This window comes from Oncorhynchus tshawytscha, linkage group LG14 (assembly GCF_018296145.1).
Source record: "Oncorhynchus tshawytscha isolate Ot180627B linkage group LG14, Otsh_v2.0, whole genome shotgun sequence".
Lineage (NCBI taxonomy): Eukaryota > Metazoa > Chordata > Actinopteri > Salmoniformes > Salmonidae > Oncorhynchus > Oncorhynchus tshawytscha.
This window is the reverse complement of record NC_056442.1, coordinates 37,573,220-37,582,162: the sequence shown is the minus strand read 5'-3', so window position 1 is coordinate 37,582,162 and position 8,943 is coordinate 37,573,220. Positions and strand designations below refer to the sequence as shown.

At 41.4% G+C, this 8,943-nt stretch overlaps 1 long non-coding RNA gene across 1 annotated transcript; it reads left to right on the top strand.

Moving 5' to 3' along the window:
- The first annotated feature begins 2,463 nt into the window (after positions 1-2,463).
- On the top strand, positions 2,464-8,639 carry LOC112267600. The gene is made up of 4 exons (XR_002956121.2): positions 2,464-2,678; positions 5,643-5,693; positions 7,290-7,329; positions 7,537-8,639. It is a non-coding gene; the product is annotated as an uncharacterized LOC112267600 (long non-coding RNA).
- Positions 8,640-8,943: the final 304 nt, after the last annotated feature.

Sequence of the window (8,943 nt, the reverse complement as noted above, 5' to 3'; positions counted from 1 at the left end):
TACCTCAGCCTTAGGAAATCATTGGGGAAAGAAGTCACACTTCCAGTTTGCACGAATCTGTTTTTGATTTACTGTAATACAGAGATACAGACAGTATAAAAGAATACATTCAATCTAACAATGTCTTCATTTTGTTTTAATAGAAAATGAAAGCATAGTCTTCTTTTATTCACAATTTCAATAAGGAAAGGGCAATACCAGTATTACTGGCCAGAAGGCTCAGACAATATGCATAATGACTACAGAGAAAGTACTCACACTTTAAGACCCTATGAACCGATGGCTTTTCATAAAGTCATATGGTAAGTAATGAAATACAAGTTTCTAGGTGTGTGGGGAGTGGGTCAGTGACTTGAGGGGGAGAAAGAATCAGTGGAGGATGCAACAGGCTGGTAGAGGGGGGCAAGGTGGGATTGGGCCAGGCACGTTCAGGTGTCAGGCTGGGGTGTCCTCAGTCGCGGTCCAAGAGCCTCAGGTCCTCTGGAAGGAGAGACAGAGAAAGAGAAAAGATGAGGGTTTGTGAGCGCATGCCTAAAACCATAGTACACCACATACACTGGGGGTAGAGAATAATCAAAAGTGTTGTTGTGGACACTGGACAGTCGGACAAACACACACACACACTGGACACACACACACACACACACACACACACACACACACACACACACACACACACACACCTGTTTGACCTCGTTGTGATACTGAAGGTCTACTTATGTTACTTTTTTGAGTGAATTCAGGTAGCATTTGATGTCCTGCAATTGTGTTAACAATGGCAGCCAGCATTGTAAATGAAGAGATGTGCAGAAAGATAATCAGCCTCTGTGTCATTGGATCCTTTCCCCTTAATGTATTTTTTTATATCAGCCAAGCCCATCTTTTCAAGAAACACAATTGATTTCAATATCTAGTTGAGTGAAGAGTCTATTGCTTCAGTCCTTGTATAGTTTTGACTTCTTGTTACACTATTTATATTAATCTCTAGTTGAGTAAAAGTCACAAAATGATTTTAAAAAATGTGGTAAACAGTGCCACACTCAGGCAGAAAACGGAATGTTCTATTCTCAGCCAGGCCCATATTTTCAAAGATAAACATTTATTATATCTATATTTGATCAAAATACCTAGTTTTGTTGTGATCACAATAAAATCCTAATAATTCAGGTATAGAGCCCCACAGTCAGGCAGACACATCTGAATGTTCTATCACAAAGTTTCCCTGGCTGATATGGATTCTACTTAGAAATACTATACAAGTAAATTAATAGATGACAGTCACCGCTATTAACCTGTCTCCAATATAATTGCATAATTTACAGAGACCCGCCGTGGACATTCGTGTGAAAAGGTGTTCCGTGGTCTGTTTTAAACAATGGGTGGGTCTAATCCTGTACGCTGAATATTGGTTAAAAGCGCATCCCAGCCGGTGTCTATTCCACAAGCTACCGCCAGCTAAATCTATGACGTTAAAATGGCTATTTACTCTGTTCCATTTGACTGCGCAATCCACTCGTCAAATGTCTCGTCAACCCAGCCAGGCAAATTATAAACTTGATCTCCACCATAAAAAGCATCTAGACATTTTATCTCATATTTTTGGGGGAATAACATTTAGTTTCCAACAGCAGAGATTTGTATAAACCTTGCCGTCTTCTCTCCGATATTTGCAACATTGTTTCAATATTCATTCGATCTACAGCTGTCCCATAGTAATGAACGAGTCGGGACGAGATAGAGGCAGGCAGCGTTTCTCAGCCAGACGAAATCATGAATCAGCTGGCATCACCAAAAAATGTCAATTGAAAAAAGGTCAAACGAAACGAAGTGCAGCTACTGTAGTTTGCAGTCTTTCCAGCTAAAATTGGAAGTGATTGTGTTGGCTAGCTCCTCTGAACAAGTGTCCTGACGAGTGAGCACATTTTCTATGCCAAGCGAAATCGTGCCTCATTAGCTCATTGTTATGGATGAATCCAAATACATGTCACTAGAAAACAGTTTAAACAAATGCAGCTACTGTTGTTATTCTGTCTGCACTGTTTGACGTGACTGTAAGTTAGCTGTAGTCGGCTAGCTAGCAAGCAAGGGATAAGAACGTTTCCAGTATGACAATAGAACATTTAGAATGAACGACTGTGTCGCGTCCATAGATACAGAACAAAAAGACTGAACAACTTGGTCGAGTCTCTGACAACCGAACCAATAGAACGAACGTTGCTTGGGTAGCAACCCTAGATTGGTCTCGGGACTATATCTTGTTGAAGGATGAAATGATAAATTAATAAAAGATAACGTTTTGAATGAAAATATGTCAATCATTATTTGAATATGTTGGTAACCCGTTGTATAAAAGTGATAATGCCCTCCACGCCAGTGTTTGAAATATATATTTGCACGATTTGCCGGTGTTGTGCCGGAAATCCACCCCTGCCAAAATTTTCCCCCCCATTGGCGTGAACGCCCACACACTAAATTTTTCATTGCTGCTACTTGCTGAGAAGCCCCTGACTGCAGGGTGCAGTTCTCGGCCGGGCTCAATGTGGGCGGAGTCAAACGGTTTAACCCAAAACCTTCCCATCTCCTTCGAGGTCACGCAAGTTGAGGTAAAGTCAATGGTGTCAACGAAAGCGAATCTCAATCGAACCTAACCTACATGGATAGCACTATAAACCATGGAAGTAAGTGAGACTGGTATTATGCATAATGTACTTTGTAGCGTTAATTAGCACCCATTAGCACGTGAGCTAGCTAATTGCTCATAATAAGTGACACTTATTTGGACAAATTTGCCTACTTGAGCAGTAACGTAAACTCGTACATCGCCATGGTCCGTACAATTGCCCTTATTTTAGCACCCCAAAAACGTAATACTTCCAGATCAACTGTAATGTCAATACCATTGTAAAGCACCATTTCTCCCCTTTCCAACCGAATCAATTACATAACCTAAACGCTGCCCGTTTCTGCATAATTCAAGCAGGCATTTTTAAAAATGGCGGGTGGGGAAGCGAAACTAATGCGTGATAGTGAGAAGGAGAGATGTTGTGTGGGAAAATAGCTTTTTTCCACTCGATCTGTCCAACTTATCAACTTATCGCCTCTAAAATTTAAAACACTATAAAGAGTTTATATAATGTCTCATTACATACCTATTTGAAGGTTTGTGTCAAATTTGAATCAGGTTTTTAGGGCGGTGCTAAAGTGATCTTAGAAGTAAACAGCGGCTTTGAGAATGATGATCCGCATGCAATGATGACGCAAAAAAATGACTAGGTATCCCCCCTTACCCCGTCACTGTCCATTTCTTGCTTTTAAAGGATGAGAGAAGTGCTACACCTGGTGGAGAGAGATTGTAAGACAGAAATAGTTGCTTTATGTGTGCTGTACGTTACGACGTCTAGATGTAACGGAGGGTCCGTTTTTTCAACTTTTCTCCAATACTATAGAGCCATTACCATGTCGATCAACGCTTTTGAAGTGAACACAGTCGCTACAGTCCCATTCGTTTTCTTTGTAGCCTCGTTTGAATGTTGCGGTTGCGCATATTTGTACGGAATGAGGTGAGTTTACGTTAAGCCTAGGTTTACATGTACAGTTATGTAATCAATTTGATTGTTGATTTTCTGTGTTTCTTCAATGTATGCCTTGTTTTGTTTGGCTGGCTCTAAATGTCTATTGTTGATGCCATTCCCATAGTTGCACATAGCGAGTTTACACAGCCCACACAAATTCAGCAAAAAAAGAAATGTCCTCTCACTGTCAACTGCGTATATTTTTAGCAACTTAACAATGTTAATATTTGTTTGAACATAGAAAGATTCAACAACTGAGACAAACTGAACAAGTTCCACAGAGATGTGACTAACAGAAATGGAATAATGTGTCCCTGAACAAAGGAGGGGGGTTCAAAGGTAACAGTCAGTATCTGGTGTGGCCACCAGCTGCATTAAGTACTGCAGCGCATCTCCTCCTCATGGACTGCACCAGATTTGCCCGTTCTTGCTGTGAGATGTTACCCCACTCTTCCACCAAGGCACCTGCATGTTCTTGGACATTTCTGGGGGGAATGTCCCTAGCCCTCACCCTTCGATCCAATAGGTCCCAGACGTGCTCAATGGGATTGAGATCTGGGCTCTTCGCTGGCCATGGCAGAACACTGACGTTCCTGTTTTGCAGGAAATCACGCACAGAACGAGCAGTATGGCTGGTGGCATTGTCATGCTTGAGGGTCATGTCAGGATGAGCCTGCAGGAAGGGTACCACATGAGGGAGGATGATGTCTTCCCTGTAACACACAGCTTTGAGATTGTCTGTAATTATAACAAGCTCAGTCCGATGATCCTGTGACACACCGCCCCAGACCATGGCGGACTCTCCACCTCCAAATCGATCCCGCTCCAGAGTACAGGCCTCGGTGTAACGCTCATTCCATCGATAAACTTGAATCCGACCATCACCCATGGTGAGACAAAAAAGAGAAATTCAGTGAAAAGTAATTTTTGCCAGTCTGGTCTACTGACGGTGGATTTGTGCCCATAGGCGACGTTGTTGCCGGTGATGTCTGGTGAGGACCTGCCTTACAACAGTCCTACAAGCCCTCAGTCCAGCCTCTCTCAGCCTATTGTGGACAGTCTGAGAAATGATGGAGAGATTGTGCATTCCTGGTGTAACTCGGGCAGTTGTTGTCATCCTGTACCTGTCCCGCAGGTGTGATGTACTGATCCTGTGCAGGTATTGTTACACGTGGTCTGCCACTGTGAGGACGATCAGCTGTCCGTCCTGTCTCCCTGTAGCGTTGTCTTAGGCGTCTCACAGTACGGACATTGCAATGTATTGCCCTGGCCACATCTGCAGTCCTCATGCCTCCTTGCAGCATGCCTAAGGCATGTTCACGCAGATGAGCAGAGACCCTGGGCATCTTTCTTTTGGTGTTTTTCAGAATCAGTAGAAAGGCCTCTTTAGTGTCCTCAGTTTTCATAACTGTGACCTTAATTGCCTACCGTCTGTAAGCTGTTAGTGTCTTAACGACCGTTCCACAGGTGCATGTTCATTAATTGTTTATGGTTCATTGAACAAGCATGGGAAACAGGGTTTAAAGATCTGTGAAGTTATTTGGATTTTTACGAATTATCTTTGAAAGACAGGGTCCTGAATAAGCGAGGTTTCTCTTCTTTTTTTTTGCTGAGTTTAGTTTATACAATAATGAAATACATGGCAAAAGTCAAGAAAAGTCATTGCAACTTGTCCACACTGCAAACATATTTCAAAACATATTTACGAAGAAGTCATGCACATTGCTTTGAAACAGTGTCCAAGGAAACATTTTTGGCATGTGAGTGCATTGATGTGAGAAATGGTGTGTTTGCAGTCAAATACATTTTCTGGTCCAGCAAAACCCATACATGTTCCAACTTTGTTCAAAACTGTTATGAATGCTGGAGTATTAAAACACTGTTGAATTGTACTTTTTCTTTACTTTCACATACTGTGTGTACATAAGCATTGCTCGGATCTTGTCCCCTGGACCTTGGGGGACTTTTGTGGATGATGTTCAGGTTAGACATTCCTTTAAATTATTCCACTGAACTGTAATATTTTATTTACATTCCTTTATTGAAACTTGTACCTTGTTCACACCACAGGGCCTACCAAAGTAAGGTTTCTCAAGCAACTGTGAGATGTTTGTTTTGATGGTAAGATTCCCCCCCCCCTTATTCAGTATATTATTTTTGTCCTACTTTCTGTTATAACATATGAAAAGTTACTATTTCTGTTCTTGCAGTATGTAAAGCACACTATTGTTATTGCTCATACTTTTTATTGTTCTTGACAGTTTTTGGGACCTGTTTTTACATGCACAATTCATACATCAAACTCCTGCAGAGCTGGATGCCGATGTAACATGCTGTGACTTCTTGGGGGGGGTTGTTGTCTCCTACATCCTGATATATATTCCTGGGGGGTGGTATTATCATTATTGTTATCATAACAATCAAACCTAACACCTACTCTTTCTTAACTTACACTACACTTTGTACATTGCAATGGAAGCACAGTGTGATTTCACTGAGGTATATATAAATTATGAATTTCTCATCACTAGTGGATATGTTTTTTGGGATCCCCATCCGATTGTGTGATTTTCTTTTTCAAAGGAAAACGTGAAGCAAATTAGGCGATGGTGGTGACTAGTTCTCCTGCAGAACTTTCCCATGCCATAAGTCTAGTTCTCCTGCAGAACTTTCCCATGCCATAAGTCTAGTTCTCCTGCAGAACTTTCCCATGCCATAAGTCTAGTTCTCCTGCAGAACTTTCCCATGCCATAAGTCTAGTTCTCCTGCAGAACTTTCCCATGCCATAAGTCTAGTTCTCCTGCAGAACTTTCCCATGCCATAAGTCTAGTTCTCCTGCAGAACTTTCCCATGCCATAAGTCTAGTTCTCCTGCAGAGAACTTTCCCATGCCATAAGTCTAGTTCTCCTGCAGAACTTTCCCATGTAAGTCTAGTTCTCCTGCAGAACTTTCCCATGCCATAAGTCTAGTTCTCCTGCAGAACTTTCCCATGCCATAAGTCTAGTTCTCCTGCAGAACTTTCCCATGCCATAAGTCCAGAACTTTCCCAAGTCTAGTTCTCCTGCAGAACTTTCCCATGCCATAAGTCTAGTTCTCCTGCAGAACTTTCCCAGGCCATAAGTCTAGTTCTCCTGCAGAACTTTCCCATGCCATAAGTCTAGTTCTCCTGCAGAACTTTCCCATGCCATAAGTCTAGTTCTCCTGCAGAACTTTCCCATGCCATAAGTCTTGAACATTATAAAAACTTTTCATTTGCATCCTTTAAATCACTTGTTTCACTGTAGCCAGAATGACCTGAATATATTTTCGTATGCATGTCATTCACTCACTAAGGTCTGAAGAAGAGAGGTTGAAAGATCGAAAAAGCCAGCGAAAACAAAACACACTACAGGGAGGTGTCATATGTGGTATAGTGGTATAGTCTTAAACCAATGTTTAAAGAAGTCACAGAGCATCCAGCTCTGCAGGATCAGGTGCTGTATAGGCTATTAGCTAAAGTAAGGTGCATTCTTATTTAACCTTTATTTAACTAGGCAAGTGAGTTAAGAACAAATTCTTATTTACAATGACAGCCTAGGAACAGTGGGTTAACTGCCTTGTTCAGGGGCAGAACGACATATTTTTACCGTGTCAGCTTAGTGATTTTTATCCAACAACCTTCCGGTTACTGGCCCAACACTCTAACCACCAATAGACCACTGTCTATTTTCTTTCTAGATGATACTGAAAACAAAATGCACGACGAGCTGTGTCCTGGGTATGTAGTCTACTGTGTGTAATGCTGAAGACTTGATGAATGGCAAGATATAATAGTTGTGATGACTTGAGTAGTTATAGATATCACTGAAAACCCCTTTAGTAATAGGGGCTTTTGTTTGCATTGTATTGTGAAAGTGGAGTATAATTTGACTTGATCACCCAATGAGGCACTACTCTTAATATGTATTCTTCCTTTTTCTTCAAGGAAGCAGATGTTCTTCTAAGGGACACCCTAGAGGCAGCAAGGTGATGTGAACTCCAAACATTTAAAGGCACTGTTCCCCTCCCTAGTGTAATTGGGATGGAAGGGGAAGACCGCATTACAACCCTTAAAGAACTACAGTTGTATGATGGCCTGGATGAAGAGAAAAATGTTCTCCTCAAGGAACCATTCATGTTACAGAGAGATTATAATTTGTTCTATTTGGAGGCAGTTGACAACAAGAAAATTACTGTCTTTGTCTTTTGAGGAGCAAAGCCATTTTTGAGGAGTGGTCAAACTTTGTCTGCTGTGTTAATTGTTTCAATTGTTAATTGTGTTATGTTTAGTAAAGATGACGTAGAAGTCACCCGAGTCTCTGATCTCTTCACTGGAGCTGGTATAACTTAATGTACAAAGCACATTCAGCTTGTCAGTATGTCTATATGGTATAGTCTGTCTCCATTCTCATGAGGAAAGTAAATAACATTATAAATCAGGATGGGTAGTAACTGTGTGTATATGCTCAATTAAATAATATAATTACAAAGTTATAACATTTATCAACACAATTTTAACAGTAAATAACAAGTCTGCTGTTCACTGCAACTATCAGTAGTTTGTCTCAAATATAGCATGAAGCAAAAAGTGTTACATCTGCTGGTACTTGTAAGAAATATTATATAAATCTTCAAAAATGAAATATGTTTGTATTCAACTTGTGCCTTGCGCAAATGTGTGTTACTGTCAAACATCAGATGGACAAAAAAATGTGGGCAGGGTCAAATGTGAGCAGAGTCAAACGTTTGACTCCACCCACATTGAACCCAGCCCCGAATTGCACACTGCAGTCAGGGGTACTTGGACTTGCTTGCTGGTTGAGATTTCTGCTCTTCACTCCATTGTCAGTTTAGCCTACATTTCACTGATCATAGGAGCAGAAATGGTTTTTTATTTGTGTCCTTCAAGGCAGCTGTCAATGATCACGTTAGGCTGTGTTTCATTTGATTTGTTATGGCGGTTTGATCGCAGAGGAGACACTAGTAATGTCTGCAGTTTTCGGTTTGTCATTTTGTTTCAAATGTATTAGTCTAATAATAAATCTCTTCGCCAAAATTAATCTCTCCCATGTCTTATTCGACTAGTAGTTAATCTGAAATGTTTGCTTGCCTACATTTTACTCTGTTTAATATAACACACATTAAGTCAGAGGCAAAACCAAGACCGGAGGGGGAATAGACCGGGAGGTGGACAAGGGGTTCGAGACGAGTCAAGACCGAGACCGGAGGGGGGATAGACCGGGAGGTGGACAAGGGGTTCGAGACAAGTCAAGACCGAGACCGGAGGGGGATAGACCGGGAGGTGGACAAGGGGTTCGAGACGAGTCAAGACCGAGACCGGAGGGGGATAGAC